The following is an 8,677-nucleotide window of genomic DNA, read 5'->3' on the forward strand; positions in this document are numbered from 1 at the left end:
AAGAGCAGTAGCTCAAGTGAACAAAAATGATAAAAACAGAGTCATAGTCTTTCCCTCAGTTCCCAGACTTGAGCCAGTTTACAGAACCAGGACCCCTTGTATGAAAGGAAATCTGGCTCCCCTTGAGGAAGGACACTGCCAAAAATGCATACTGTTAATCTTTCTCCCAGACTTCCCCAAAGGGATCGATGGCCTTTTACCAGGATAACTGTGCACTGGGGAAAAGGAAATGATCAGGCTTTGGGGGGATTACTGGACACTGGCTCTGAACTGACACTAATTCCAGGAGACTCAAAACATCGCTGTGGTCCAGTCAAGAGTAGGGGCTTATGGAGGTCAGGAGGTGGTCAATGGAGTTTCAGCTCTGATCTGTCTCACAGTGGGCCCAGTCGGTCCTCAAATGCATCATGTGGGTATTTCCCCAGTGTTGGAACTCATAAGTGGAATCCCCATACTCAGCAACTAGCAGAATCCCCACGCAGGTTTCCTGACCTGTAGAATGAGGGCAATTATGGGCGAAAGGCCAAGTGGAAGCCACTAAAACTGCCTCTATGTAGGGAAATAGTAAACCAAAAGCAATACTGCATTCCTGGAAGGACTGAAGAGATTACTGCCACCATCAAGGACTTGAAAGATGCAGGGGTGGTGATCCCCACCACATACCATTCAACTCACCTATTTGGCCTGTGTAGAAGACAGAGGGATCTTGGAGAATAACAGTGCATTGTTGTAAGGTTAACCTGGTGGTGACTCCAATAGGAGTTGCTATGCCAGATGTGGTTTCATTGCTTGAGCAAATTAACACATCCCCTGGTCCCTGCTATGCAGCTGTTGATCTGGCAATGTCTTTTTCTCCATCTCTATTAGAAAGACCACCAGAAGCAGTTTACTTTCAGCTGGCAAGGCCAGAAACACACCTTCACTGTCCTACTTCAGGAGTATCAACTCTCCATCCCTATATCATAATTCAGTTCACAGGGACCTTGATCATCTTTCCCTTCTACAAGATATCACACTGGTCCATTACACTGATGACACCATGCTGATTGGACCTAAGGAAAAGAAGTAGCAACTACTCTATACTTATTGGTAAGGTATTTGTGTGTCAGAAGGAGGAAATAAATCTGATAAAAATTCAGAGAACTGCCTCAGAGAAATTTCTAGGGGTCCAGTGGTGTGGTATATGTCAAGATATCCCTTTTAACATGCAGTTTAAGTTGTTGCATCTGGCCCCTTTACAACCAAAAAAGTGGTACAACACCTAGTGGGCCTCTTTGGATTTTGGAGACAACATATTCCTCATTTGGGTGTATTACTTTGGCCCATTTACTGAGGGACACAAAGAGCTGCTAATTTTGAGTAGGGTCCATACCAGGAGAAGGCTCTGTAGCAGGTCCAGGCTGCCATGCCAGCTGCTCTGCCACTTGGACCATATGATCCAGCAGATCCAATGGAGCTTGCAGTGGCAGTGGCAGACAGGGATACAGTCTGTAGCATTTTGCCAGCTCCTACAGTGTAGGCCCTTAGAATTTTGGAACAAAGCCCTGCCATCCTCTGTGGATAACTGCTCTCCTTTTAAGAAACAGCGTTTGGCCTGCTACAGGGCCTTAGGAGAGACTGAATGCTTAACCACAGGCCACCAAAGTTATCATGCAACCTGAGCTGCCCACCATGAACTAAGTGTTACCTGACCACCACGCCATAAAGTTGAGGATGTACAATAGCCCTCCATCATCAAATGGAAGAGGTAAATATGAGATCAGACCCAAGCAGGTCCTGAAGGTACAAATAAGTTATATGAAGAAGTGGTCCAAATGCCCATGTTCCCCGCTCCTTCTATACCACCTTCTCTCTCCCAGCCTGCACCTATGGCCTCATGCGGAGTTCCCTACAATCAGTTGACAGAGGAAGAGAAGACTTGCGCCCGGTGTATGATATGCAGGCACCATCCTAAAGTGGACAGCTGCAGCACTATTGCCCCTTTCTGGGACATCCTTGAAGGGATGTGGTGAAGGAAATCCTCCCAGTGGGCAGAACTTTGAGCAGTGTACCTGGTTGCTCATTTTGCTTGGAAGGAGAAATGACCAGCTATGCAATTATATACCAATTCATGGGCTGTGGCCAATTGTTTGGCTAGATGGTCAGGGACCTGGAAGAAACATAATTTGAAAATTGGTGATGATGAAGTCTGGGAGAGGTATGTGGATAGACTTATCAGAATGGGTGAAGAATGTGAAGGTATTTGTGTCCCATAGGAATGCTCACCAAAGAGTGGTCTAAGCAGAGGAGGATTTTAATAATCAAGTGGATCAGATGACCAACTTATTCTGTGGATACTAACCGGCCTCCTTCCCCAGCCACCTCTGTCATCATCCAAAGGGCTCATGAACAAAGTGGCCACTGTGGCAGATGGAGCTTATGCATGGGTTCAGCAACATGGACTTCCACTCACCGAGGCAGACCTGGCTGCAGCCAGGACCAAGTGCCCAATCAGCCAACAGCAGAGACCAACACTGAGTCCTGGACGTGGCACCCTTCCCCAGGGTGGCAGGTTGATGACATTGGACCTCTTCCATCATGGAAGGGGCAAAGTTTTCTTGTTATTGGGTTAGACATATATTTTGGGTGCAGATCTGCCTACCCTACATGCAATGCTTCTGCCAAAACTACCATCCATGGGCTTACAGAATGCCTTTTCCACCGTCATGGTATTTCACACAGCATTGCTTCTAATCAAGGAAATCACTTCACAGCAAATGAAGTGTAGCAATGGGCCCGTGCTCATGGATTTCACTGGTTTTACCATTTTCTCCACCATCCTGAAGCAGCTGACTTGATAGAACGATAGCATGACCTTTCAAAGATTCAGTTACAACACAGCTGGGTGCCAATACTTTGCAGGGCTGAGGCAAGGTTCTCCAGGAGGTTGTATATGCTCTGACTCAGTGTCCAATATACGGTGCTGTTTCGGCCATAGCCAATATTCATGAATCCAGGAAGAAAGGGCTGGAAATGGGAGTGGCACCACTCACTATCACCCCTAGTAACTCTCTAGCCAAAAATTTGCTTCCTGTTCCTCATGGTCTTGAAATCTGCTGGCCTAGAGGTCTCAGTTCTAAGGGGAGAAATGCTTCCTCCAGGAGACACAATGATCATTCCATTGAACTAAAAGTTTAGACTACCGCCTAGTCACTTTGGGCTCTTCATGCCTCTGAATCAAAGGCAAAGAAGGGAGTTAGTACATGGGCTGCAGTGATTTGTCCTGACTACTAAGGAGAAATCTGATTGCTACTCCACAATGAAGGAAGGAAGAGTGAACCAAGAATATGAAATCCCTTAGGGCATCTCTTACTGCTGAACTGAGGAGTGGGGAACGGTAACAGAAAATGAAAGTGCCACAGAGCTCTGGTACTGAAATTCTGCCGTTTTTGGTCTTCATTAAACATTTCCCTGCTTGCTATAGGTTTTTAAACCTAGATTCTAAAGTTCTGAAAAAGATGATTCTGACAGTTTTTGCCAGCTTATTCATTGCTTCTGAGAGGGACAGACAGAGCCTGGGAGTTCCCTACCGCACAATATTCCAGTCTGGCAAATTTTTACAAGTTTTTTTTATTCACCCATTTATTTATTCACTAGCCATAAATTAAGCTCCTGGCATTGTTTTATATTACATATTTTAGTCTCATAAAGTCAGCATTAGGCATCAGTGTTATTTGGCTTTCTCAATAGAAGTTTGAGATCTAGAATAAGAGATGAGATATTCCAGTCCTATGCTTAGATGATAAACCAGAGATAGAATATTATGCTCTGTATTGGGGATCATACGTTCCAAGAAAGATACACAAACTGGACAAGCAGAAAGGTGAAATGAGATTGAAACCATGCAGTGTGAGAAATGGTTGAGGTGTTGATGGATAGAAATGTTTAATTTGTTATCTGTAACCCCTAGGTTATAGTTACTACTAATGAGAGAAGATTTCAGGGAAGTAAATTGTCTTAATACAATGAAGAACTTCCTAGAAGTCAACATTGTTCAAAGAAGGAATAGCTATTTAGAGATGCATACACAGGTGGTAAAACCATCAAGTATAACAAGATAATGTCACGAAGTTAGAATAGTGGTTATGTCCAAGAGGGAAGGGTATTTGGGTATGGGCTTCTAGGATGCTAGCAAGTTCTATTTCTGAATACCAGTTATATAGTTGGTCACTTTATAAACACTTTAAACTTTACATTACCTTTGTGTCTTTATGTATGACATATCTCACAAAAGTTAAGGAAAAATAAAAAGGTAATGGATACATGTGACGGGGTTTTAAAATGGTCACAAATTCTTTTTTTCCTTTGGCCACGCAACACTGCATCTTAGTTCCCCAACCAGGAATTGAACCCGTGCCCCCTGCAATGGAAGCACAGAGTCTTAACCACTGGACCACCAGGGAAGTCCTGGCCACAAATTCTTTCACACCCATAGAGTAGGTTCTGTTTTCTCCACACCTTTGAATCTAGGCTGGCCTGTGACTGCTTTAAGTAATAAAGCAGAGCAGACAGAAGTGATACTATGCTATTTCTGTCGCTAGCCTTTAAGAGGACTGGTAGCTTCCAACTTGGTCTCTTGAAGCCCGAATCGCTATGTAAGAAATCTCACAACCTGCCAGAGAGAGGCCTTCCGACTACTTGGAGAGGCAGATGGGTCTGACTGAATGCAGTTTTACAGACAAGCCTGCCAAGGTACCAGGCATGTGAATTAAGGCATCTTGGACCCTCCAGATTAGATCAGCCATCAGCTGAATACCACCAAGTGACCACAATCAATATCACCTGGAGCAGAAGAATAGTCCAGCAGAGCTTTGCCCAAATTCCTGACACTCAAAATAATGAGATATAAAATAGTTGTTATTTCAAGCAAGTAAGCTTTGGAGTAGTTTGTTGTTCACTGTCTTAGTTCCTTCAGCCTGCTATAACAAAAATGCCATAGTCTGGGTGGCTTAAACGAGGAACACTTTATTCTTACAATCCTGGAGACTGGGAAGTCCACGATCAGGATGCCCACAGATGTGTGTCTGGTGAAGACCTGTTTCCTGGTTCATAGACAGCTGTCTTCTTGCTGTGACCTCACGTGCTGGAAGGGGCAAAGGTGCTCTCTAGGGTTTCTTTTATAAGGGCACTTAATCCCACTCATGAGGACTCCACCTTCATGACCTAATCACCTCCCAAAGACACCACATCCAAATACTATCACATTGAGGATTGGTTTCAACATATGGAATTTTGAGGGGGGCACAAATATTTGATCTACAGTATACCCTATAGATAACACAAACAATAGGCAAATTTAAGCAAAAAAAATGTTTTAAAAGAAAGTGTTCTAATATTAATAGTAAAGTAAAGTAAAGGACAAAAATGCATTGTTTTGGAGAGACCAAGCATTATTTTTTAATCAGGGATGTGTGTATGCCAAAGATAAAAGAGTCCTAAACAGTAATGTCATTACTTCTATGTCTTTGGAATGGGTGAGATCCTTCAAAGCAAAACACCAAAAGCAGAAACCATAAAGGATAAGGTTTAGTAAGTTTGAAAACATAAAACTTTAAAGTTGCTGTATGTCTAAAATATCCCACCATTAACAAAATTAAAGGCTTAAAAAAAAAGTATGGTCAGCTGCATGATATATTGAACTTCTTTCATGGATGTTTTAGGAAATTGTAAAGTATAACCAAGTATTGGATGGATGGTTAAATTATGTATTCAGTAATGGTGTCGAGTAAATGCCAAACAAAGTGCATTTGTAACAGTGGCCTTCTGAAAACCATGCTTTAACCCAGGAGAGAGTTTTTGGTGTTGGCTATTTCAGGCATTCAGGCAGGCTAATGAATTAGATATACTCTTCAGGGATCATGAGAACTTAAGTCACCTTAGGTGGTCCATTTTAAAATGACTGCTACCCCTCCCTCCCACTAGACCTGAAGCTCTACAAAGGCAATGGCTTGGACTATATTATTTCTGATTATCTAGTATCAACATAGGATCTCATAAATATTTGGCACATAACTTTTTAAAAATGGATAGATGAATAAATGAATGGATGGATGGATAGATGAATAGATGATGAATTGCTAAAATATTATGCTTTAAAGAAACACACACACACACACACACACACACACGAAAAAGATTGAGCCTGAAAACTTGCTGAACATGAAAAGTTCAAAAAAAAAAAGTACAAGCATTTTAAAGAAGACAGTTACTGGAATGATTCCTTTCTGATCTCACAAGTTTTTTCAGGTACAGACTAACCTTGTAGATGTTTTCTATTGCTGCTGTAACAAATTACCACAAATTGAGTGGCTTAAGCGACACAAATGTATTATCTTACAACTCTGAAGGTCAGAAGTCCCAAATAGGTCAGCATGGATGCAGTGGTTCTGGAAGCTCTAGGGGAGAATCTGTTTCCTTGCCTTTTCCAGCTTCCAGAGGCTGTTCACATTCCTTGACTGGCAACCCTGCATGGCTCCAATCTCTGCTTCCAGGCCACATCTCCTTCTCTGACCCTCTTGCCTCCCTCCTATAAGGATCCTTGTAATTACATTGGGCCCAATGGGATAATCCAGGATAATCTCCTCATCTCAAGATTCTTAATTTACTCACATTTGTAAAATCCCTCTCACCTCCTAAGGTAACCTATCAACAGGTGCTAGGTATTAGGAAGTTCACTTCTTTGTAGGGGAGGGGCATTATCCTGCCTACCACACCTCAGTTTCGCAAAGCTGAGAAGTTCTCCCAGAGGGTGGAATACACCAAAGGTGGGTAGGAACCCCAGGGCTAACAAAGGTGGCTACTCAAATGCAGTCCTTACATCCACAGCTAAGTCATTCTGGGTCAAATTCAGGGATCTATTTAGCGAAAAACAAATGAGACATGTCAGAAGTATTTTGCTTCCCATTTTTTGGGTGAAGTTGGGTAAAGATTAAAAAAGTTAAAAAGCATCTCTATATATTAATATTTGGTGAAAATGCACTCATTTGGAGGTGACTTTTACATTCTTGAAAAATTTTCCTGAATAATTGGAAAAAGATTTATTCCACATAGTTGTAGAGGGCAGACCCAGAAGCAACCGGGGGGAAGAAGTCTGTGCAACTCAAGAAGGGCCTTTTCTAACAGTTATGTTTGTTCAAATGGAATGAGGCACCTAAAAAAAATTGAATACAATTAGTTTTTCTGAAAAGCTTACTACATTGTCCCCTTTCCTCTTCATTTTAGAAGTTGTGAAAGTCTGTGTTCAGAGCCTTTAAATGCCCAATAGATTATCAGATTAATTTTAAGACTGATGTGAATGCTTGATCAATTTCCACTGCCCCTAAAATGCCTAAATTTAAAAAAGGAATCCTCTAAGACAGCGGTCCCCAACCTTTCTGGCACCAGGGACAGGTTTCGAGGAAGATAATTTTTCCACGGACCGGGGTGAGGGGGCGAGTGTGTGGCGGGATGGCTCAGGCGGTAATGCGAGTGATAGGGGGCGATGGGGGGCGGCAGATGAAGCTTCGCTCGCTCACCCGCCGCTCACCTCCTGCTGTGCGGCCGGGTTCCTAACAGGCTGCGGACCGCGGTGCGGGGGTTGGGGACCCCTGCTCTAAGACAGTTCTTTCATAAAGATTAAATTACTACCGCAGACCACCAAAAACTTCAGGCAATTTTAAAGATTCTCTTCGTTCATACCTTATTTACTTATTTCTTTTAAAAGCGAGATAAAGATAACACTTGCCTTACATAGCTCAGTGGAGGGCTCTCAGGCGTTGCTCTCATCAACTGAGTTCCAGACCCAAGCCCACCCAATGCTCGAATTGCCTGCACTTCAATTCCACCTCTAACGTTAGCTGTTGGCAATCCGAGAACCAAGGGGAGCGACAGGCTGACGGCATTCTGCCACGCTGCCCCGTCACCTCGGCTTTCATAGGGACGCCTGGGCTCCTCTTGGATTGCTTTTTCCCCTACAAGGAGGGAGTATCCGGGTTCCCCATCGGAAGGTCAGCCCTATCTGTAAATGGGCAGAATGTAAGGATTCGGATAAAAGCCAGATCTTCCGCCAGCAACAGTTAAAAGCAAAAACCTTGACAGGAGAGTGGTGAATGAAGGTGACCCTGTCAGGGAAGGTCCGGGTTAGGTAAGGGAAATGGCGATAACAAAGTAGCAAACTGGACCGCCGTGGGAAGAACTTAGGAAATCTGGCCTCGGAGGTGAACTTTTTGCACTGATGCCGGGCAGCCATTTTCTCCAATAGGTTGTGAGAAAACGAGCATCCCCTGCTGGCTTCGAGGGTGATAACAGCTTTTCGCAAAGACGTTTTGACGATTCTCCAGTAGGGGTCAGCGATGAGGTGGCTACAACTACCCGAGCATCCAACTTACCCGGTGAGCCTTAACTGTAAAGGAACGTAAAATAGGAGACAAGCGTAAAACAGTGGGAAGAGAGAGTCAGTAATAAAGACCAGTTATAGCTCGTCAACTTTTAATGCACACATTAGTGAACTACTGAACTCGTAAAAAGTATGAATCTGGTAAAAGGCAAACATTTGTTATTTGTTTAGGGGAAATACACGGATTTAGAAGATATAGGTTTTCCTTAAATGAGGGAGGGGCAAACAAAAGAGACGGGGTCTCGCTATGTTGCCCAGGCTGGA

The sequence above is a fragment of the Aethalodelphis obliquidens genome, unplaced genomic scaffold (assembly GCF_003676395.1).
Source record: "Aethalodelphis obliquidens isolate GAN/ISIS:26980383/991018 unplaced genomic scaffold, ASM367639v1 scaffold10, whole genome shotgun sequence".
NCBI classification, from domain to species: Eukaryota; Metazoa; Chordata; class Mammalia; order Artiodactyla; family Delphinidae; genus Aethalodelphis; species Aethalodelphis obliquidens.